This window comes from Homarus americanus, unplaced genomic scaffold (genome assembly GCF_018991925.1).
Source record: "Homarus americanus isolate GMGI-L3 unplaced genomic scaffold, GMGI_Hamer_2.0 scaffold54347, whole genome shotgun sequence".
NCBI classification, from domain to species: Eukaryota; Metazoa; Arthropoda; class Malacostraca; order Decapoda; family Nephropidae; genus Homarus; species Homarus americanus.
In genome coordinates this window covers 74,294-99,019 of record NW_024715291.1, presented here as the reverse complement: position 1 = coordinate 99,019, position 24,726 = coordinate 74,294, and positions in this window count along the sequence as shown.

Here is a 24,726-nt window from a genome sequence, read left to right as displayed (position 1 = left end):
TCACCCTCATTATCATCAACTTTCATTCCTCTCTCAACACTATCATCATACTCATCAACAACGTCTACACAAACGTTATCATATGAGCATTATTATCTTCATTATAATCATCATAATTATACTTGTAATAATTATCATCAGTTTAATCATCAATACGTATTCTCATGATCTTATTCTTATGCATTTAATCATCAACGATACCATCATTATACGCATCATCATACTCATCATAATCATCAACGACGTCATCATCATACGCATCATCATATTTATCATAATCATCAACAGTCATTATCTTACGCATCACCATTTGCATCATCACGTTCATCATAATCACCAACGACGTCATAATACGCATCATCACACTCGTCATAATCAACAAAATCATCATCATACGTATTATCATTAGAACTAACATTATCTCCTTCATTATTTACAACCTGTCATCATATCCATCATTATCACAACAAAAACAACAGCAGCAGTACCATAACACCACCAATAATACAACAACAACAACAGTACCATAACAACACCAGTAATACAACAACAACAATAACAGCAGTACCACAACACCACCACAACAGGGGCGTCTTCAGTACTCACACTAACAACGACCTCATTACCGTTAACATCAACAGGTAGCACTATCATCATTTACCTTCACGCTGGGTTTTAATTGTACCTGAACCTTACGAGAGTCGACCCCCGGAGCACACACACACAAACACACACACACACACTGGGTCTGGGAACGAACGAAGTGGCAACGTGTTATCTCTCTCTCTCTCTCTATGTTTGTTTAGTTATGCTTATTCACGTGAAAGGTTATTTAAATGCTATGTGTGATTCTGTGTGACGATACGAAATTAGTGTGAGAATAATGCTCCATTGAGAGAGAGAGAGAGAGAGAGAGAGAGAGAGAGAGAGAGAGAGAGAGAGAGATATGAATGTCATATTTCACGCAAGATTTACCCACCGCCCTTCCCCTAGGTCACAACAGCTACAGAACCGCTTATCTCGTTCTTTGGGTACAGTACATTATACATCCGGTACAGTATATGGGATGTGTTACAGTGTAGCCTCAAGTGGATGGTACAGCTGACGCAATCTTCTATAAGCCTCCACTGTAACCCAGTCTCAAGAGTTTAAGATCTAAAGTAAAAAAAAAAGTTCAAGATCACAAATTCTCACAGGGATTTTGGAGGTGTGACAATTTTACATTCAGTCAGCATTCTAAGATAGTGCAAAATATTCAGGTCGACCAACTGTAAATATTTGGTCAAGATTGGGTCGTAATTGTTGATGATAGTGTGGTAACTTCTGGTGACTTTGACCTTGTAGGTATGCTTTAGCAGAGAGGGGCGACCTTCATCAAAGACCTCTGACCTTGATTATGTCCGATACTGACTAAAAAAAAACACACAGCGTCTTTTCTAGGCCAAGGTCGACCGGCTTTACAATTCTGATAAGATCGGATGAAAACTGTAGACGCTAATGTGTGAACAGACAAACCAATCACTAAATATTGTCTAAACTCCCTACCCACTTGTAAACGGAGAGCTACTGTAGGATTCACAGTACAATCATTACAATACGAAAAACAATACTCCCCTTGACCACTAAACACTACAGTTACATTAGTATTACATAGCGTGCCCATGTTACAAAATGTTTACAAGTGAAGACGCAACGACAGACAATGACTCTTGACAACAATGCATGAACCATTAGTGGTACTCGTAACAACAATACGTAGGTCAACTTTTGTTATATATGGGTGATGGTAAGTGCTGGATGTTACAAGGCTATTGTTACACCATACGTTATCAATCAATGGGGAGGTGGTGGTACACGTTCCTGCTGCTGAAGAGTATACCAACTGTGTCACAACTGAGCTTTGTAGGATTACCACTGGCTTCACTCTGCTCATCTCATTCAAACTCCAAAACACACACACTATCCCAAAAACCCAAGCATTTACATACACATGCACAGATATTTAAAAAAAAAAGTATCTTCTGATCCCCGAAAGACTTAAGTGAAAGGAGGTGAAAATTACAATGGTTCGAGAGGACACTGCAGGTTGGTGGTGGCCGGGCGCTTAGTCTCCCACACACATTAGTCAAATGAGTTGCCCAAGTAAAATTTTTGGATGACTGATTTTTACATATGATGTTCTATTTCCTATTTTGAGAGTCGAATAAAGAAAGGTCGAGAGAAAAAGGGATAGACAAACAGATAGATATATATTGAGAGAAAACAAACACGCGTAAAATTCTAAATAACCTTGAAATAAGCAGAATGGAAACGCATTTAACCTTATTTTGGCAACAAATTACAGGAACCACTTAAGGAGAAAATGAATCATTACTAGATAAAGCCAAATTGATATAATTGGGGTAATTGTACGTTAACTTAGGAAAAGCGAGAGCACACGGCTGGAAACAACAATAATAGCGGTTAAGTTAGTAATTGCTCCCTCCCGCTCTCTGTTTATCTTATCTGATGCTCTTTTGTTCATATTTTGACGACTGTGTGTATCTTCCATTTTACTCTCTGATTTCCCATCTTTCGGTAACTTATGAATAACAGTACCCATAACGAAGAGAAAAAACAAAAAGACCGACAAATAATAACGACATAGAGAATGAAAGAGATGAAGAGGGGGAAGGAAACGAAAACTGCTACAGAAAAGGAAACGAAGATAGGTTAACAAAAATAAGTGAAACAAGAGAGAAAGAGGAAACAGTAAAAGGAAACGGAGAAGACGGGAAAGAGCTGCGCGTCACATCCCTCCCTCTCCCCCTTCTACACACACACACACACACAACACCTCCCCTCAAGCAGGTCACCACCACGTTCGGGCATCACAACGACGGGATGCTTCTAACGCCGCCCCAATACCGCCACCACAGGAGATGAGCTATAGAGCAGGTCATGACCCAAAGACGCACAACACACCTCGGAAATGCTCGGGTGATGCTGGCTGCTCCTGGATGATACGCACCTGTCACACCCCACCCTTGTACAGCTACGATTGTGTCCTGTGAACGGGACTCCTCTGCCGGTGTTGAGCTGTGTAATGATTGTCGTGAGTCGTGATGATAACATAGATTATGGTGCGTTTGGCTGGGTGGAGTTTTTTTTATTGATCCTGAAAAAGGAGAGTTTCAAACACCTCGCTGGAATGAGGTCGATCTAACTAGGTGTCTCTGAATAATAAACCTTTAATATTTTTCTTTATAACTAACTGATGAAAAAAATAAAGAAATATAGATATACTTAAATCTTGGTTTTATCTTCAGTTCTTTACACTAGATAATATTTTGTAGTCGATTGTTTCACTAAATTCCGTCAACACAGAAACGTATCCCTGAGAGTATTCATACGATCTCTTGTATTCATTCTAACTTAATAAAAATTAAAATTAAAATAAAATCTCTACTGTATTCTTACTGTATGTGGCTTTATCTGACACCAGTGACGACCGCCACCTCTGACCTCTGGGTTTCCCAGGGTCAACCACAGGTACAGTGTGTTAGCGTGTGTCACCTGTCATCGCCTACATAATTAAGATCGAACCTACATTACCGTCTCTCTCTACCAGTACTCAACACTCGCCTCCCAAATACTGATATCTTTGCTGTCTGTCTGTCACACACGTATAAATTTATATTACTTAGATTTACACAACAGCTACTAAACCATACAAGATAATAAATGAATAAGTAAATGCGTAATTAAACAAAGAATAAGACTAAACTGATAACTTAAATCTGGAAATCACCAAACTTGACGATTTTTCACTTGTTTTATCTTCCTGTCCTTAAATTCCTGTATAATTATGAATAGACAAGAATCATAAACGACAAAATATATCAGTAAATGGTTTTGAATTCCAAGTTTATGGGATCAACAATAATACATTAGTTTCATATTTCTAAAGCGTCAACAATCAGGGGTTAATTAGTACATATATTAATTTTAAACCCCCTTTTTTTTACAATAGTACATTTTGATATTTTTATGTCATTAAGATTCTATTCATACTTAAATAACTTAGAAAATGAATGAATACGTTGTTCAGAGATACAGACATACCAGCGTGCACACACACACATATACCCCACACCTGACTGGAGGCAAGCACGGAGGCAAACACACGCGATCTGCCCACTACCATTGCATTTCAGGGAGTCGAGTGGAAAAAACCCAGATGTAACAGAGAGTTGAGGATAATTCCAGGAATTCGTAAACTTTTGTTGAATTCTGATCTCCCTTACAACCCCAACTTATCACCAGATGCTTAGGGGAAAAAAATATCCCAGCCAAACGAAGAAAAAAAGTGTCCACAGATAATAGAAAAATAATGAAAATTTATCGAAGAAAACCAATTAATGATTCATAAATATCGAATTCGGCTTCATTATAGGTGTTGGCTGCTGTGTGTATATGCTGTAAGAATAAGGCATCAAGGTGGATCTCGGTGGATGGGGGACTGCATTAAACATTGTTATAAGCGCACCGCCCCAAGTAGAGACTCGCTGGGGGGCAGACACGCTGGTGGTGTTCAAGGGCGGTACAGGACGAAGGTGGGGCCTCCAGTGTGACCATGGTGGGTCTCCGTGGAGGGTTGTACATTCTTACTGTGTTCAGACATAACTCACCACTCAATGATCAGACAGGAAAGGATATACTGCTGTTGTTATGCCAGAACCAGTTAAGTATTTTGTATTGTTTTATCAAGCCAGGAACCAACCACTGTCATTGCTAAACCAGAAAAAATCACTGCTATTGTCAAGCTACGAACAAGTCACTGCTATTGTCAAGCTACGAACAAGTCACTGCTATTGGTATTGTCAAGCCAAGAACAAGTCACTGCTATTGGTATTGTCAAGCCAAGAACAAGTCACTGCTATTCCTCGAACCATCACTGCATCACTGACTCACTATCTATTTTGCATAAAGTCAACACTCCATCGATATCCCATTGACACGCTGCGATAAAAACAAACAATTTTTACTTGAATTTTTGTAAACACTGTCAAAATGTTGCTATAGATACCAGCTGTCATTCATCAACACAAGTACATGTTACCAATGTCACTCATCTAGTACATGTTGCCACTGTCACCCAACACCTCTAGTAAATATTACCACGGTCACTCATCAATGATTGAATATATTACTACTGTCACTCACCACCATCGTCACTCATAACCAACCTCCGCCACATCCCACTATCTCCCGTCACCACTACCACGTACCATCGTCACATATCGTTACCACACACACACACCTTACCTCTTCCCACTAGTTATCACGAGTGACCTGGCAACAACAACTACACATTAGACCAGAGCAAACATGAACCGGATTTAAAGTTCACACAATAATATTTCTCCTCTTAACTAAAGACACGAACACGCATCTTACTGCCTCACTTACCCTAACAAACATGGCTGTCAAAATAGAGTCAAAATTACACTAGGATATCCACCATAACTACAGTAGGGGGTAGCTGTTGTCCCTACGGAGGATGAAAAGGAGAAGTTGATAGTGTGTTTATATATGCTCAAAGACGGTATAATGGCTCTATATATGCTCAATGGACGGTATAATGTCTCTATATATGCTCAACGGACGGTATAATGACTCTATATATGCTCAACGGACGGTATAATGGCTCTAAATATGCTCAACGGACGGTATAATGGCTCTATATATGCTCAATGGACGGTATAATGGCTCTATATATGTTCAATGGACGATATAATGGCTCTATATATGTTCAATGGACGGTATAATGGTTCTATATATGCTCAATGGACGGTATAATGAGTCTGTGTGTATAGGAAAGATGAGCAATGTGTCTATGCGCATGTGAGGGAAATATTTTACGGGCGAAGGTTTGAGACAAAGGTGGTGGGGCGCTTATTGCCCACTGGTGTGACCTCTTGCCCTTTGAGAACACTTAAGTTATCCTGTCTCATATCTTTCCCAGGGCATAAATAGTCTTTGACATTTCTCAATGTCAACCTGTAGAGACACAGAGAATAACTACCGGGACATAAACGACTGTGAGTTAAGGGGTAAAATTTCCTTGGTTGGGTATTGGTGTTTCAACCTTATCACCTTGTTAAGAGTATATCGATGTTAATTATTTAATATGGCCGAGGATACACTAACCTAAACTAACTTAAGCTAACCTTACCAATCGCCAGCAAAATCTTAAGCCAATGAAAAAATTCGTTAAAAAAATAGAAAAAATAAGCTAGTTAGAAACGCACCAATCACCAGAAAAATCGCAAAAAAATAACTACCAGCAAAATCGTAAACCAATGGAAAAAATCGCTAAAAAATAGGAAATATGAGCTATTTGGGGAATGTCATGGTTGTTGAGAGAATATTTCTAAGACTATAGCTGGAAACACTTGATTGCGCGTCCAGACCTGTCAGGAATTATACCGGAAATAAAGGTTGTTAAAAGGGAAGCAGCTGAGTGAAAAGGAAGCCGCTGCTGTTTGTGTTATGGGACTGGGGTCGGGGGGAGAGGCAAGGACTGAGACGTTAGTGGATGTGCTGGGGAGAGGTCGTGAAGCTAGGGAAAAGGTCGTGAAGCTAGGGAAAAGGTCGTGAAGCAAGGGTAAAGGTCGTAAAGCCTGGGGAGAGGTCGTGAAGCTAGGGTAAAGGTCGTGAAGCCAGCAGAGAAGGTTGGTAAGCCAGCAGGGGAAGGTTGGTAAGCCAGCAGGGGAAGGTTGGTAAGCCAGCAGGGGAAGGTTGGTAAGCCAGCAGGGGAAGGTTGGTAAGCCAGGGGAAACCACCTCGAGCCGGAGATAATAAGACCTCACAGGTATATCAGGTAATACTCACTGGCTCCGTCACAGCCACAGACCCTCGGTGAGAAAAAACCCTAGAACATGTCACAACACCTTGGAGCGTCAGATGACTAGAGAAGGCAGGACAAGTTGTGGAATATCTCATTATAATCGTACGAACACGCACAAAAACCCCAGTCCTTGAGTGAAGAAACAGTATTCCTTAAGATCTAACCTAACCCAACCTAACTTAACCTAACCCAACCCAACCTAACTTAACCTAACCTGATCTCAATCTAACCTAATCTAACCTAGCCTTGTCCTTCTGGCGATCTAACAAGTAATGTCTGATGATCTGACGTTAGAAACCCCAGTGTGAGCAAGTAGTCAGGGGAGGATTCGTGTAAATAAGTCAGGGTGAGAGGGGATCATACACCAGCGAAGGTTGGGGTGGGAGGGAGAGGGGTGGTTTTAACCCATCAGTGAGGTCATAAACCCAGCGGCGAGGTCGTAAAGCCAATGGGAAGGTCGTCAGCCCAGCGAGAAGCTAGCGGGGTTCTAATAAGCCAGAGAGGTGGTGGCAAGCCAAGAAGGTAGCAGACACAGTGGACGATGTGGGCCTTGTGGGGTGACCTGCACGACCCCGCCCCCTCACCCCCGCCCTCACCACACGCAACACACTCACCACACTCCCACCCAACGCACACTCTCACCGCTCGCATTCCAGTGGTGCACACGTAAGCCCACTGGATGTGCTTTGTCCTGTTCTCGATATGAGTCTCTCGTTCAGCGATAATAATTTGACACATGGTGTATTGTGTTCGTCTTGACAACAAAGACTTGCTGGCCCACCATGTCTCTTGTCCTTGGTTTATTGTTTTATTTTTATATTTTTAAATCAATTCCTTAACATTCACAGATCTTGTGCATTTTTTCTTCCACTGAATATTCCTAATATTTTATCCCTCACTATTCATCACATTGTATCTCTCATAATTCTTCATATTATACACTATTATCTCATCCTCGGTCCGTTCTAGTAGAGGTGTGAGTGTCCCCTCCCTCACACAGGTAAAGCAACACACCTGTCTGCCCTCCCACCACTAAACTGCAGTTGTTTATGTGCCCATTGTCAAACAGCTCAACGACTGTTCTTTGCTCCCCTCACCAGCTGCAGATGCATTGGAAAGTGATTTTTATTTCACACTAGTGAAGAACCAAACCGTCACTACAACATTTTATAGGACAAATTTCCGCTATATTCTACTGTTGGAACATCTATATGATATTGGTACGGTGTAGTTTTCATCAAGAACTAACTCGGTCGTTTACTGCAATCGCAGCTATGTTAACTACCAGCTGTTGGCGACAGTTCTCTGACGGAAGCCTTGCACTTATTCAGTCCAGGTAACACGAGTTAACACAACACACTTCACCCATACTTACGTTTTTCCCAAGAGTCCGCCACAAGGTGACTGTTGTATCCATGTGTAGTGAAGTATCCACACTGCTTGAGCGCATCCACACGTTATGTAGCACTAACACATATGTAGGTTTTGATTTTACCTGTGTAGTTTAGTCAGCCACTTTTCTATTTACGACATAAAACACTTACAGGCTTTACTTGTGTTTTACGCTGGTGACCAGACATATCATTAGTCACCCAATGAAAGCATCACGTGACCTGCTTAGGTGTTGACCTCCCGTCTATTATGTTAACGAGTTACTTCTCATATTGCTCTGTTTATTCACAAATTTCCTTCCAGGAAGTATTTTTCTAACTTGTATTTTGAACTTATGCTTCACTATTATTTTGTAATGTAATATTAAGTACAGTACACAAATCTCATGCAATGTATAACTTTCAAATATTATTCTTTTCGAAACAATCATGAAATATTTTCTTCAAAAACACAAAGTATTAGTTGTCGCATTACCTCAGGACACACATACACCGTGAAAAAACTCACACGAGCACAAACAACATGGAGTGAGACTGCCAGCCAGCAGCTCAGAATGACAGCCGCTCAGCGTGGCCCGTAGCACGGAGCGTTGGGGTGAGTGAGTGAGTGGGGCGGGTAGGAGCAGGAGGCAGGCAGCCTGGCGCGTGGGGAGGCAAGGCAGCACTGAGCCCTAACACACAGGTGCGGGGGTGGTGCTGCTACCTCCCAACCCTCCCCGCACACAGGTGCAGCAGAGGTGGTGCTGCACCTCCCACCCTTGTCACACACACAAATGCGGGGGTGGTGCTGCTGTCTCTTGGCCCTCCCACACACAGATGCAAGGGTGCTGCTACTGCCTCCAGCCTCTCCTCACACACATGTGCAGAGGTGGTGCTGCACTTCCCGCCCTTCCCACACACGAATGCTGGAGTGATGCTTCTGTCTCCGCCCCTCCTGACACACTGGCCAAGGGGTATTGCTACTGCCTCCGGCTCCTCCCCCCCACACAAATCCGGGGATGGTACTGCAGCTGTTATCACATCCACACCTCTGTGGTCAAATTCTGCTGCTCCGAATTTGTTGGTGTAGGCTTAGAATAGATTAACCTCATAATTTCACAACTCTCTTATTGTCAATTTTTCTCCCGTGAAGTTTGTCGCGCTTCTTTGTTTATATCAAGAGCGCCCGAAGTCTCGACAACGTAACATCGTTTATATATTAAATAATTGCTACATAGTCTTTTTTTACTATGGTTCTATGAACTGGTAACTTGAACTATGTGTGTGTTTACTGTGAAAGCTGTTTAAGATGTAACTTTAAAACTAAAACTGTTTGCATTATGAAGGTCTGGTAACACAGCTCTGACAAACACTTCCAAACGATAACAACACAACAACCGTCAACTATCACTTCACCCACCCAATCTAAGTGCTGTGGAGAGACTTCTACTGTGTTAGTCCAGTTCGTACGTCTGTAGGACATTAATTACATAATTTCAAGAAAAATAAAGACAATTATATATTCCATGACTGCATCAGTTGTATCACAGTCCAAATATTAACATAGATTACACGTCCCCCTCACCGCCGCCGCCTGCTGACTGAGAGAGATTACTGCTCGGTGACACACTGATGTTTACCTCACTGTTTTAACCCAACTTACAAACAAGACATGAAAGATGATGACGAATTCTTGACATATCTATAAGAAATAGCTAACTTGACTGAGATAAACTTGTATATCTATTATTAAGTGAACGCCATTGCGTATACTCTGAGCCAGTAGAGTACAGTATAGAGTTTATTTCTCAATCAGAAGACATAAGTGAAGATAAATCCCAAGGCAGCAGCCAGTGAGCTTCCTGGAACAACACACACACCAGAAGTAGTAATGTGGGGTCAGTGGGAGGTGTGTCACCCTCTACGTACACAGCAGAAGGAGTAACAGAAGGTGGTAACTCGTCCTTCTTCACCTAACGGTTAGTAACAATTATCTGCAAGGGCTGCAAGATGACCTGCCTCACTCTTCCTATTTTTTTTTCAAGTATGATCAGCGATTTTCAGAGAGCACCGAGTCGAATATTCTTCAATAACCAACTCAATTACATCTCAAATTATCCTAATCCACTATATGTAGCCGTGTTGATTGTTTTACGTATTATAGTTCTATGAGATAGAGATTATGTCTTCATCCTAGGAATAGATAATGTTTAGGAGATGGGTGCCTCAGGGGGAGCTCCGGGGACCACTGGTGGGTATGATGGCGCTGTTACTTGTAGCTGCAGGAACATTGTGGTGTATCATTTCATTTATTTATCTTGTAGAATTCCCCGTTGTTAGTTTTCAAGGGATGTTAAGGTTGTCTTTTCGTAATATTTTAATCATCCCGGTTATTACACATGCAACATAAAATCACCTGTTTGACTTTGACTGTGGTTGAATGTTATTGCCTCACGCGTCTCATCTGATCATTTTACCAATATGTTTTTGTTATTTGTAAACTCTATATATAATTTGTGGAAGCTTATACTAGCGTTCTTAGCTGTAGTGAGAATAGTCATACTGGGTAATAAAGATGGATCTGTGCTCACTTGTTGACGCCTACACATGACACGTCTTCAACAAAGTCTCCTGAGAAAAGCAACATCATTAAGTACACAACATCATCGCCTTAACATCTACCAAGGCGTACCTATTGATGTTCTGTGTGTGTGTGTGTATCAAGTATATACAGTACATCATACCCCAAGGAAACATGGTGTCGCGCCCTTTGCCGATTATAATGCCTCTGTGCGTGTGCAATTGTGTGCAAGTGAGCCCTGAGTTCTCCGAAATATATCACAAGTGGACGTGAGGCAACTACAGCCACCACACGCTGACGATAGAAACAAGTGGTGATAAGAAGGTTACATGATATATCTGCAGAGTCTATAAACACATGAAATGATAAATACGTAAAAAACAAAAATACGATTGAAAACTGGCATCTAACTTTAGCTGGGAGGTGTCTGTCTACAAGCTCTTACTATTTTCCTTCCCTTCAGTTATTATCTCATCGTATCAAAACATTGCACAAAGTTTAATGACATAAAAACACGCACCCGAGATTTACTTGTGATTTAAAGCGAAAATTCACCGGAAAAATACAACTATTTGATGACAAACTCCCACCAAATGGCAACAATTCTTGCTTTATGTCTGGGAAAAAAATCTCAATTACTTTTTGTTTCATTCATTCGTTCCTTTCACGATACATTACAGCCGGAAATATTTTTTAATGGGGATATTTGATATACGTTGGTGATAGTTATCCATTATGCCGGGTTTATATTTTTGTTTTCTGTTATCCTTGTGTGTTCTCTGGCACGCACGAAACAACACACACACACACACACACACACACAGACACACAGACAGACACACACACACACACATCACACACACACACACACACACACACAGACACACAGACAGACACACACACACACACATCACACAGTCGATTGGTAGCAAAGGCCTCGAGAAATATAAAAAAAAAAACAGTTTAAAATACAACCATCCGGCCATTACAGTGAACACGTAAACGAGGGCGTGCAACAAGACGTGACCTGACCACCTTCTATAGACTAAATGGCCGCCGTACCTCCATGACCTGTGCTGTACCTCCATGACCTGTGCTGTACTTCCATGAATCTGTGCCACCTCCATGATCCGTGCTGTACCTTCATGGATCCGTGCTGTACCTTCATGACCGTGCTGTACCTCCATGACCTGTGTGCTGTACCTTCATGACCCGTGCTGTACCTCCATGACCTGTGCTGTACCTCCATGACCTGTGCTGTACCCTCCGACCGTGCTGTAAATTCTTCACACCTGTGCTGTACCTCCATGATCCGTGCTGTACCTTCATGACCTGTGCTGTACCCTCCATGACCTGGTGCTGTACCCTCCATGACCCGCCAGTACCCTCCATGATCCGTGCTGTACCTTCATGACCCGTAAAGGTACCTCCATGATCCGTGCTGTACCTTCATGACCTGTGCTGTACCTCCATGACCTGTGCTGTACCTTCATGACCTGTGCTGTACCCCCTCCATGACCTGTGCTGTACCTTCATGACCCTGTGCTGTACCCTCCATGATCCGTGCTGTACCTTCATGATCCAGTTGCACCTTCATGACCCGTGCTGTACCTCCATGACCTGTGCTGTACCTCCATGATCCGTGCTGTACCTTCATGACCTGTGCTGGTACCTCCATGACCTGTGCTGTACCTCCATGACTGTGCTGTACCTTTCACACCTGTGCTGTACCTCCATGATCTGTGCCGTACCCTCCATGACCTGTGCTGTACCTTCTGCTGATCCGTGCTGTACCTTCATGACCCGTGCTGCACCCTCCATGACTCCGTGCTGTACCTCCATGACCTGTGCTGTACCTTCATGACCCGTGCTGTACTCTTCATGATCCGTGCTGTACCTTCACATGACCTGTGCTGTACCTCCATGACCTGTGCTGTACCCTCCATGACCTGTGCTGTACCTCCATGACCTGTGCTGTACCTCCATGACCTGTGCTGTACCCTCCATGACCTGTGCTGTACCTTCATGACCTGTGCTGCACTCTCCATGACCTGTGCTGTACCTCCATGACCCAAAGGTACCTCCATGACCTGTGCTGTACCTCCATGACCTGTGCTGTACCCTCCATGACCTGTGCTGTACCTTTCATGACCTGTGCTGTACCTTCCATGACCTGTGCTGTACCTCCATGATCCGTGCTGTACCCTCCATGACCTGTGCTGTACCTCCATGACCTGTGCTGTACCCTCCATGATCCGTGCTGTACCTCCATGACCCGTGCTGTAAATTCCTCCATGACCTGTGCTGTACCCTCCATGACCCGTGCTGTACCTTCATGACCTGTGCTGTACCTCCATGATCCGTGCTGTACCTTCATGATCCGTGCTGTACCTCCATGATCCAGTTGTACCTTCATGATCCGTGCTGTACCTCCATGACCTGTGCTGTACCTTCCATGATCCGTGCTGTACCTCCATGACCCAAAGGTAATTCTCCATGACCTCAAAAGGTACCTCCATGATCCGTGCTGTACCTTCATGACCCGTGCTGTACCTTCATGACCTGTGCTGTACCTCCATGACCTGTGCTGTACCTCCATGATCCGTGCTGTACCTCCATGACCTGTGCTGTACCTCCATGACCTGTGCCGTACCTCCATGACCCGTGCTGTACCTCCATGACCCGTGCTGTACCTTCATGATCCGTGCTGTACCTTCATGGTCTGTGCTGTACCTCCATGACCTGTGCTGTACCTCCATGACCTGTGCTGTACCTCCATGACCTGTGCTGTACCTCCATGACCTGTGCTGTACCTCCATGACCTGTGCTGTACTTCCATGACGCTGTTTTGGGGGGTTAGGTTAAATTAAATTAGATTTGAATAGGTAAGCGTTAGGTTAGTTGATCGTATGGTGAAAATAAGCTGGGGGGCTAATCTTCAGGTGATCCATTACGTCGAAATCGTTATTTTGGACACGGGCTGCCTAGTGAAGTGGCTCTAGTCTTGTTTCTATTAAAAGATACAGTAAATATATATCCACCTGTGATAAGAAATTTACGAACGAGAAGTATTTTTTTTTTTTTTTAGCTTTAAATCTATTTGCAATGATTTAATTTTCCGAATTCAAATCAAAATCAAGATTGAATTTAAGGTAAAGGTATTTTGTTTTTCTTATAATGAGCCATCAGGCCTATCTGACCCATTTTCACTTGTTAGGTTAGGTTAGGTTTAATTAGTTCAAATCAAATGTCAAGAGACTGAGAGAGAGAGAGAGAGAGAGAGAGAGAGAGAGAGAGAGAGAGAGAGAGGCCCCTCAGAGTGACTTAACGTTATAATCCCGGTTTCTAAAAAAAAAATTCACCGTTCTTTAAACACCAACTTAAAGCTTCTTAATACCAGATTATGTCATTAACTCCGGATCACACACTAGGAGGAGTCAGCTCACGCGAGGCTCGTCGATCAACACGAACGTGACTGGCGCGTGCAGGTGTGACCTCAGGGAATGGCTGTAGCCTGCGGATGTAGCCCCAGGATGATGATTGACACGTCCTAATGAAACTTTGATGTGATATCTAGGTGACTGACATGTGTAGGTGTGGCCCACGGGTGATGACTAGATGACAACTTGTTACACAGACGTTCAATAGATATTTCTCTTCACAAGAAAGAGGTCAAACTGAAGTACAAACCTGTCGATGGGTGTTTTTTTGAGCTGTCCGTACACTCGTTTGTCAGTTCCTCCATCAATCCATCACGTTAACTTTACAGCCATTAATCAGCTACAGCCGCTGGAACCGCTCTAGAGGTCGTGCACAAAAGTTGCAAAATATAATAATCTGTTTTGTCTTTGATATTTACGGGTCCGAGACATGAATTTCACCTTGAACCGAGTCACTCATAAGTAAAGAAGTTAGGTTAGGTTAGGTTAGGTTTACCGAGACGTCTCCACACCTGTTGTTTTCTGTGTGTCATCTCAGGGGTCACACGTATGCCATCTCCTGTCTCTCCTACCTAAACAGTTACCTACAGTCACCTCCAGTTCTTCATACGTACATACAACTACCTCCAGTCCTTCTTACGTACACACAGTCACCTTCAGTCTTTCCTACGTACACATAGTTACCTCCAGTCCTCCCAACGTACACACAGTCACCTTCAGTCTTTCCTACATACACACAGTCACCTTCAGTCTTTCCTACATACACACAGTCACCTTCAGTCTTACCTACATACACACAGTCACCTTCAGTCTTTCCTACATACACACAGTCACCTTCAGTCTTTCCTACGTACACACAGTCACCTTCAGTCTTTCCTACATACACACAGTCACCTTCAGTCTTTCCTACATACACACAGTCACCTCTCTTAAGTCTTCCTACATACACACAGTCACCTTCAGTCTTCTCTTCCTACATACACAGTCACCTCTGTCTTTCCCACACACACACAGCTACAGTCTTTCCTACATACACACAGTCACCTTCAGTCTTTCCTACATACACACAGTCACCTTCAGTCTTTCCTACGTACACACAGTCACCTTCAGTCTTTCCTACATACACACAGTCACCTTCAGTCTTTCCTACATACACACAGTCACCTTCAGTCTTTCCTACGTACACACAGTCACCTTCAGTCTTTCCTACATACACACAGTCACCTTCAGTCTTTCCTACATACACACAGTCACCTTCAGTCTTTCCTACATACACACAGTCACCTTCAGTCTTACCTACGTACACACAGTCACCTTCAGTCTTTCCTACGTACACATAGTTACCTCCAGTCCTCCCAACGTACACACAGTCACCTTCAGTCTTTCCTACATACACACAGTCACCTTCAGTCTTTCCTACATACACACAGTCATCTCCAGCTTAGTAGTTAGTGCACCATACTCGTCCATCAACCACACAGACAAACAAACACTTCTTAATACCTGATAGCTTGGTGGTGATCGTTGTGACTTTCTCAGAGTGGGATAATAACGGGTGCTGTGGTTGTGGTGGTTGTTGTGGCGTTGTGGAGTTCTCGTGGTCTTATTGTGGTGGTGGTTGTTGTGGTGTTGGTACGGTGGTATTGTGGTGGTTGGAGTACGGGTGTTGTGGTGGTTGTTGTTGTTGTCGTTGTTGTGTGGTAATGTTGTGTTGGTGGTTGTTGTTGTAGTTGTTGTGTGGTAATGTTGTGGTGGTGGTGGTTAATATGGGTAGGGCTTCTTGACACCTCTTGATCAGGTTGATATAGGTGGGCCAGCTGACGCCTCCTCGTCCTGGGTGACGCTGGAGGTTAAAGGGAAGTATTGAATTTCTCACATGGGTCAGGATCCCGGGGAAAACAGCGATAATCCTCATCCTTCTAGACAGGCACCAAAGACAGTGACAGGATGGAGGGTGCTCGTACAATGGTATATATATAAAGAAAATAAAATAAGCAACAAGAGTATTTATTTTTTTTTAAGTCCTGTAGAAGCTTGAGATAATAGAACGTTGGAAATATATTATACATCATAGGTCTACCCAAAGACTATTAATCCTTTGGGTCTACCTCCGTTTTGTTTTGGTCGCTTCTGGTGGTGGGAGTATTGAGGTCGCCCGGGGTGACAAACGACGATCATGCTTCAGTAACGATCGGGTGTCCCTTTGAACAGGTAGTCATATTCTTCTACACATAAGATCTGTTTATACTAAGCCACGTTGTTCACCAGAGGATTTTTTCGTAGTAGTGTAATTTATTATATAATTTGCTGTTCAAGAATTGTTACATACGAGTACAAAATATATTGATTTGTCAAATTTTCTATAGTCCCTGAACGAGAGAATAATTTCTACAAAGTAAATTTCAATGTTGTGTATTGTGGAGTAAATAGCGGAGGGCAAGGATAAAGACAAGAGTGTGTAGAGGGAGCAGGGAGAGGAACAGGATGGCGGCAGTTGTGGTCAGTGACGACTACACACAACCGTCACGCCCGACCTTGGTGCTACACTGCCGGAGCTGGGGCGTGAGGTGGTGCTCCTCACGCCCCAGCACGCGCGACGCTCCTTGACGCCACCTCTGCCGCGCCCTGCCACACCACAGCCTTCGTCTTCACTCTTCATCGTGACCACAGGAAAACTTGTACACTCGTATCCTGCAGAGAGACTATCGAGGGAATGACCGATCAACACTTCCTTTATTTGCAAAGTCAGTTGTTCTTAAAAGCTTTAGGGACAAATTTTTGGTTATGATTAACAACTCATCAAGTAAGTCATCGGTAAAGGGGCACAGCTAAACTAGTAGCTTTCGAAAATTTATTCATAGACATTTGTTACTCGAATGTACTTGTAACTTGTACTTAATAATCTGCTGTCAGAAGTGAAAAAAAGCCTTTGAATTTACTTTAAGTGACTAAAATCAGTTTCAGCGAAGGCGTAGAGGTAACGGCCTACTTGCTGCCACCAAAGTTACACATGCACCAAGACTGCCACCAGTGTTACGCATGCACCAGGACTGCCCACCAGTGTTACACATGCACCAAGACTGCCACCAGTGCGCGCAGGCGCACCATGACCGCACCAGTGCTGGCGCATGCACCAAGATTGCCACCAGTGTTACGTGGCGCACCAGATCGCCCACCAGTGTTACACATGCACCAAGACTGCCACCAGCAGTTACGGCGCACCAGACTGCCTACCGTGTTACGGCGCACCAGGATCACATTGCGTGTTCATGCATGCACCAAGACCGCCACCAGCAGCGCATGCACCAAGACTGCCACCAGTACATGCACAAGATCGTTACCGCGTTACACATGCACCGTGATCGCCATCACCAGTGTTACGCATGCACCAAGACTGCTACCAGTGTTACACATGCACCAAGACTGCCACCAGTGTTACACATGCACCAAGACTGCCACCAGTGTTACGCATGCACCAAGACTGCCACCAGTGTTACACATGCACCAAGACTGCCACCAGTGTTACACATGCACCAAGACTGCCACCAGTGTTACGCATGCACCAAGACTGCCACCAGTGTTACACATGCACCAAGACTGCCACCAGTGTTACACATGCACCAAGACTGCCACCAGTGTTACGCATGCACCAAGACTGCCACCAGTGTTACGCATGCAGAACTGTCTCTGGAGACTATTTTATTCTGCAGGAGCAAACAGCGTCCCTCAACACGAAGACTCAATCATTCCTCAATACTAACCTGTTCTCTTGGCCGTCTGACGAGCATCAATGCACCAGTAAATATATCTCAGTACTGTACAAAAAGTCACTGGGGTCTGTGGGGGTCACGTCTTACTCTATACACCAATAATACCTTAGATTTCCCGAATAAAACACTAACTGCCACTACAAGGTGTACCTCACAGACGAACCATCGACACATAAGCAAACGAAACAAGAAAATCAATAAAAGAATCTCTTCGTTATGACTGACTCGTTAGTCGTATCACAATGCATTTTGAACACCGATAATAAATGTATTACCACGCTTCAGATTGAGGTTTAAATGGTAGAGTAATTTTTAGATAAGAGTAGAGGCAATTGGGGCAAAATAAATTATCGAGAGGTACGAGTTATGTAATTAAAGAACAAATGCATTACAGGCTGAAGTATGAATGAATTTAACTCTTAGAGATGTTTTTTTCCCTTAAGCATTTCCAGACACTGAAGAGGAACTGGGAAAATGGAGTTGTTACCTGAATATTAGTTGATGAAGGAAATGGTACTGGCTTCACCTGGAGACGACGCGCACCGTAATTACCTGTACTGGGGGTGAAGTCAACGAGCCGCGGGGCAGGACCCATACAGACGTCAGGTTAAATTAATAAGCGATGCTGACGGATAAGGACATTTGTATTTTAAAGCTAATTATGGGGAGTAGAGGGGAATTCTGCTGCCACGGGACAGATTCTCTGTATCTCGCCCACTCCAACAGCACTGGATTGGTGTGGTAAGTGGTGGTGGTGGTTGTGGTGGTTGTGGTGGTAGTAAGTAATGGTGGTTGTGTTGGTGGTTATAAATTATATGGTTGTGGTGGTGAGTTTTAAGTCTTCCAATCATCTCACTTTCTTTATGACTCTTACGTGAGTGTGTGTACATGTACGTGCTGGCATCTGCGTCTGTGTTTGCATACATACCTGTGTGTCTATGAAAACACTATGCTCGTGATCACGTATGGAAGTCTTCATGTTAGATTCACTCTCAAAGTCAGATACATAAATAAGTGAGGAATGCTGCTTTTGAATAATTAGGTAACTAGAGAGGTCGCCTCCCTGGAGCCAAGTAGAGTCAACCATCCATACGTAATTGTTCATTACCTTGAGCAGGGGCTACCGCGGGCCACTATCCCCTGAGCCGCCACTATCCTACCTCACAACCCTTCCTGTCCTCACCGAGATGTGAACAAAGTTGGACTAATCATAGAATTGGACGTAAATGAGATGGAGAAAATATTGCTCCATGATACATACTGTATATATCTTAAGATAGAATTTGACTAGACTTATATTAGGTACGGTTAGTTTGACTGGGCTTCGTTAAGGATACGTTAAATTCAAGTTATATATGTTTGGTTAGGTTAGGATGCCTCTAAAATGTACATTATTGTCCCTACTGCAGTATTACTACGTGGGTACCTGACTACATACACCCCATCCTTGTGACGTCTCGGAGGAAATGGGTGGAGGGGGATTTACTATACTTATGATACGAAATGCCATAGGTCTTAAGCTTTGAGAAAAGATTGGACCAGTAGTGAGAGGTCAAGATGTTATTTTTGAGTACTTTAAAGAAGCACTCGTCCGCCCGCTAAGGTGTCGAATACTGCAAGAGAAACAGAAGAGATGGATATACCGGTAGGCCTACAGAACCTTCGTCGAAGATACAAACACGTAAACTAAGACAATAGATGGCATATATTTTTGTTTTTTTAAGCACGAGCCAAGAGCCTTTTGAGACAGCACGCTGGAGGCATCACCATTAAAACCGCTTTAGACTTCCTGTAAGGATGTGGGTTCCTCCCGGGATGTCCTCAAGCCATGGCCATCCTCCACCAACCAGGACGAGGTGACCATAATGGATGTGGCCCCCAGGTTGTACTGTCCGTATTATCCTGGACATCCTGCGACGGAACGGAAATATCCTGCTGCACATCCCGAGATTATGAGAGTACTGTGTGTCAGGGTGCGGTGGCGGGGTGGGGATGACGGTGAAAAGGAGCACCTGCAACAAATTCGGTCTCTTATGAGTTTAAAGTCGAGTCTATACGTATATATGCATACATGTACAGTATACGTGCATTTGTAAGTATATGTTTTCTTGTAAATTATTTATTAAAGAACCTCGTAGATGTGGTTATTTATTTTATTAGACATAACACGAGAATGACTTATTACCCTTGAACAACGTGACATTACTGACAGCTGGGATAGGGTCAAGGTCAAAACGTCTGCACTACAGTAATAACTTTCTAAGCTCAGTTTTGACTTTACAGACTGACAGTAATGGACTAATTCTGACAAAGTAATTGATAATAGTACGTTTCCTAAGGTATTACAAGGCTCACAGTTGACGCTAACTGTGTATGTCAAGCGATGGCGTATAAATTTACAGCGACTCTCTAGTGTGGATATATCAACGTTCTTTGATTTCCTATAAGCAAATTTTTTTTCTATAAATTGTCAATTGGAAAAAATTAAGTATTGCCTATTGTGATATAATCATAACCTTTCCTCTCAACGGGTAGTTATGGTGATTTACCCTGTATATCATTAATAATAATACCTGTAATATATTATTTCCGATTTTTTCCATAACTCATGAATACATTTTAGTAAAGTCAACTTCCATAATGTTAAAAATCACGGAAATAGACAGAACATTCACTTTAGACAGACTTGGTAACACGGGCGAAACTAAACAAACTTGCAAGATCACTTTAATGTCAAATCCGGAGGAAGTGACTTACTGACCTCCACGTGTCCGGCGTGCGGCCACAACACAGCCTTGAAGGGCACAAGCTCACGTGTCGCTATGGGTGAGAATATATACAGACAGTTGGGACTATGAACCCAATGTAACACACCCTGGAAACTAAAGTCTGATACACGAGGCGGGTGGGCGGGGGATGTGGGGAAGAGCCCTGAGGCAGCCCCTAAGGAGGTGGAAGGGGGAGGAAGCACAGGCAGACAACATCCTGTCACTGACCCCTCACCCCCTCCTACCTTCCCCCTTTGGTATTATTGCATTGAGTTGAGACCCGCCGAATATCGAGATTTTTATCTTTGCAATCAATAGTTCAGACAATTCTGACACCTTTCTTCTATGACGTTTCCCTCACAAATGATTTACATGTGCCGATGGGTGGCAACTTTTACCCCCCTTATCTTTCATTTCTGGACACCGATTTTTTATTCTCTTAAAGTAGATTTCTTCTAAAAAGTTTTGTGTCTTATTTTTAAATACTTTTGTTTTTACATTTTAATATCATGTACTGTATACAATTAGGATGAGTTTCTTTTAGTGCAGTATTTGTAAGTTGATGTGATGGGAAGCTAGTATAAGGAAACCTCTCCTCGACCCCTGGGGTAAGGAGTGCACCAATGTCAGCCAGCGAATGAGCGTGAGCCTTAAGTCTCCAAGGACAAGACTAAGTTTACCGCCCCCCCAACAGTCGTCCCTCGTGAATGGAGGCAATAAAAGGAGAAAAATGGGATACACATATGAAATATTAACGATGTAAATGAAGGAAAAACGAAGAGGGAAGTATTTAAAAATTTCTTAGATAGTAGACTAAAGATACCAAATATCGGTCTTGGACATCCATACTCTAGGATTTTTGCTCGAGACCAAATATCTATTAATTTTCAGGTCTGTTGGGAGGCAGTTGTCAAATAGCTAGGTTCGGGTTAGTGTTAACTCACCTCATGGTACCACTACCCAGACCAGGTATCCAACTCCTCATATACTTTATACTACCGAGAACTAATTATCACAATATAGTAAATTTGTGACTGTTTTATTACCATTGTGATAACAAGTACTTCATTATCATTTTTTGCATGCATGCATGCACGCATGCGCGCGCGCGTGCACGCACGCACACACACACCATTGATTTAATCTCTCTTATGACCCAGCGATACAAAACATTAAATCTTGTTATATACACTACTATTATTAGCACTGTTACCCTAATCTAACATAACCTAATTTGACCTTACTCAACCTAGCCTTGCCCAATCGACCTTAACTAACTCATTCCAACATTAAACCAGCTTAATTGAATCTAACCAAACCTAACCTAACCTAAGGAAACACTTCTTGACACAGAGGGTCGTAGATCTATGGAACAGTTTACCAGTTCAAGCTATGGAATGGTCAACAGTACCGGGAGTGAAAATTAGAGACCAAAACAAAACAATGGTGGGATCCTACACAGGGCATTGGTTTCTTCCTTCAGCATGGCCATCTCTACTGGGTGGGCAATAGGTAAATAAAGTAAACTAATGTTAATTTAACTTAACCTAAAGCTAACCTAACCTAATGTTAATCTATTCTAAACCATACCTAATTTGACATAATGCTAACCTATTTAAATTTAACCGAACCTAACCAAATTTAACCTTCAGGTAAATGACCCCACTTTAAACTAACCTAACCTATCCTAACTAAATCTAATCTAAACAAACCAAACCTAAAGATAATTTTCAGATGAACAGATGAATGAATGGATGAATGTTGAACTAATGGATGAATAAACAAACAAGTGGATGAATAGACGAACAAACATATGAACAGATGAGTAAATTCACCAGCAAAAGTGTTCTCAGTGACGGAAATTGAATAGAGGATGATTTGATATAAGTGAAAGTGGGTCCCATAATCCTGACTACCTATTTGGATCAGTGTTGATAAAAAACATTTTGAATAATCTTAATTTTCTGTACATAGGGAGTTAACATGGCTGGCACTGCACTCGACAGCTATCACTTTCCCATTTATAAAGTTAAGGGTTCACCTGAAAATAAGACACCCCAGCTTATTTCACCTATAGATTATCCACCATACTGCTAAACTAACCAAACCAAACGTCACAGATACCATTAAAATGTTCATTCACAAAGTGAAATAAGCTAAAGAGCTAATCTACAGCTAATTCTCAGTTGGGTGTACTGGGGATTGCCCATAATGTGAACCAGCAACTCTGAAGGACAGGAGGCTTGAGCTGTATTCACTTAACCACTGCCCTATCCACGCATAAAGTTACATGGTAGGTAAGGTTAAGTTAAGTTAACATGTGACAGAAATTCCGGAATAATCCCACACATATTATACTGTACAACTGGAAGGTTTGGTGATGGCACCAATAAACTAGGACACCTCATAGTCACTTCTTGACTTGTTCATGGATCTCAGATAGGCCTCCTTCATAACCTTCTTAACAGCAAACAATATATCTATGAAGCTTATTATAAGCAAAATTACTGTAAACCTTTTTTTTCACCACTAGCATTAGTTTCTTTTAAGATATTAATGTTCCACGTAAGAATTGGTTGTGGTAGCAGATTGAAATCACTGGCATATACCTAACATTATGTAACATATAATGTTGATGCAGTGTTGCCAACCATAGGGTAATCACCCTATGCATTGGCAACACTGTGTTGATGCTTCTAATTATACATTGTTGTGAAGTTCAAATTTATATACTGCATTATTAGAGGTAAATTACAAGATATACACGACCAAATTTGAGTCATTGACTCGGCAACTTCTAAAAGTGAATGGAGGAAACTACTGTATCTCAACTATCAATATGATTGTTAGATACTGTTCACGCAATCACATAACACGCCACAGTAATACTCTTTTCATTGGCTAATGTATGACTTACTCCACTCACCTTGCAGTTTCATGAGGAAGGCTGGGGACCCGGTGTTCAGTTCTGCTGGCTCACCCTACCTGCCTGGTACTTGGTCATCTGCACAACTGCCTTCAAAGCCTTTCTTGGGAGTCCATGGAGAGTTGCTCAAATGTGTCATTGATGCTGTGGGGATGACTATAGAGACGAGCCTACAAGTGTGTTATCTGATGGCTCGGTCTACAGAGTGAATGACTTGTGAGATGCACCAGGAGGAATCCAGAGGAGCAATGAAGGTGTGGCTTGTTGGAGCCAGAACATAATTGCAATGATTATGTTAAGTGAACAGTGCACCAGGAGCTGTGAGCTACCTGGGAGATACTCCAGCTGAGTAGTGGTGTGGCAGACAAGTACTCAAGGAGGGTATCAGCAGAAACCCCATTTATATGTAGTGTCAAGTCCTTGCTATAAATAGCTTCTCTTTATATAGCTGCTGTCATGGTTCCTATAACTAGTGAATAAGGGTAAGTTTATTTATTAATTATTTACAATTATAACTTTATACATTATTTGTATAAAATTGACTTTTGTGTATATTTACCCCATTCTTGGTCTGTACTTACTGTGTTGATTATGATGAGACCCTTACTCAACTGGGCAGTAACATTAACTGTGCACCGAATCTGGTCACATTCTGAGAAGGAATCAGCTTTTATACAAATAAAACAAGTAACACAGCTGAATGATCTTAATGATGTCAATCCTCTGATGCAGGGAACCCTTGAAACCTCCATGAAGCAATCACAGACCAAATTCAGGAGTTAAGAAGTCATTTGCTGTACAGTACATTTGTAACCATTTCTGTATAAGATATTGAAAACATTCAATATTTTTTTCCACAGTAAATGACTTCCAACTTGTAATGCCATAACTAAAAATAAACTATGATAATGAGCAATGAGAATTACAAAGATTATTTTCTACTTTATTCAAAGTGGAGTGAATGAGCTTTTGAAATAAA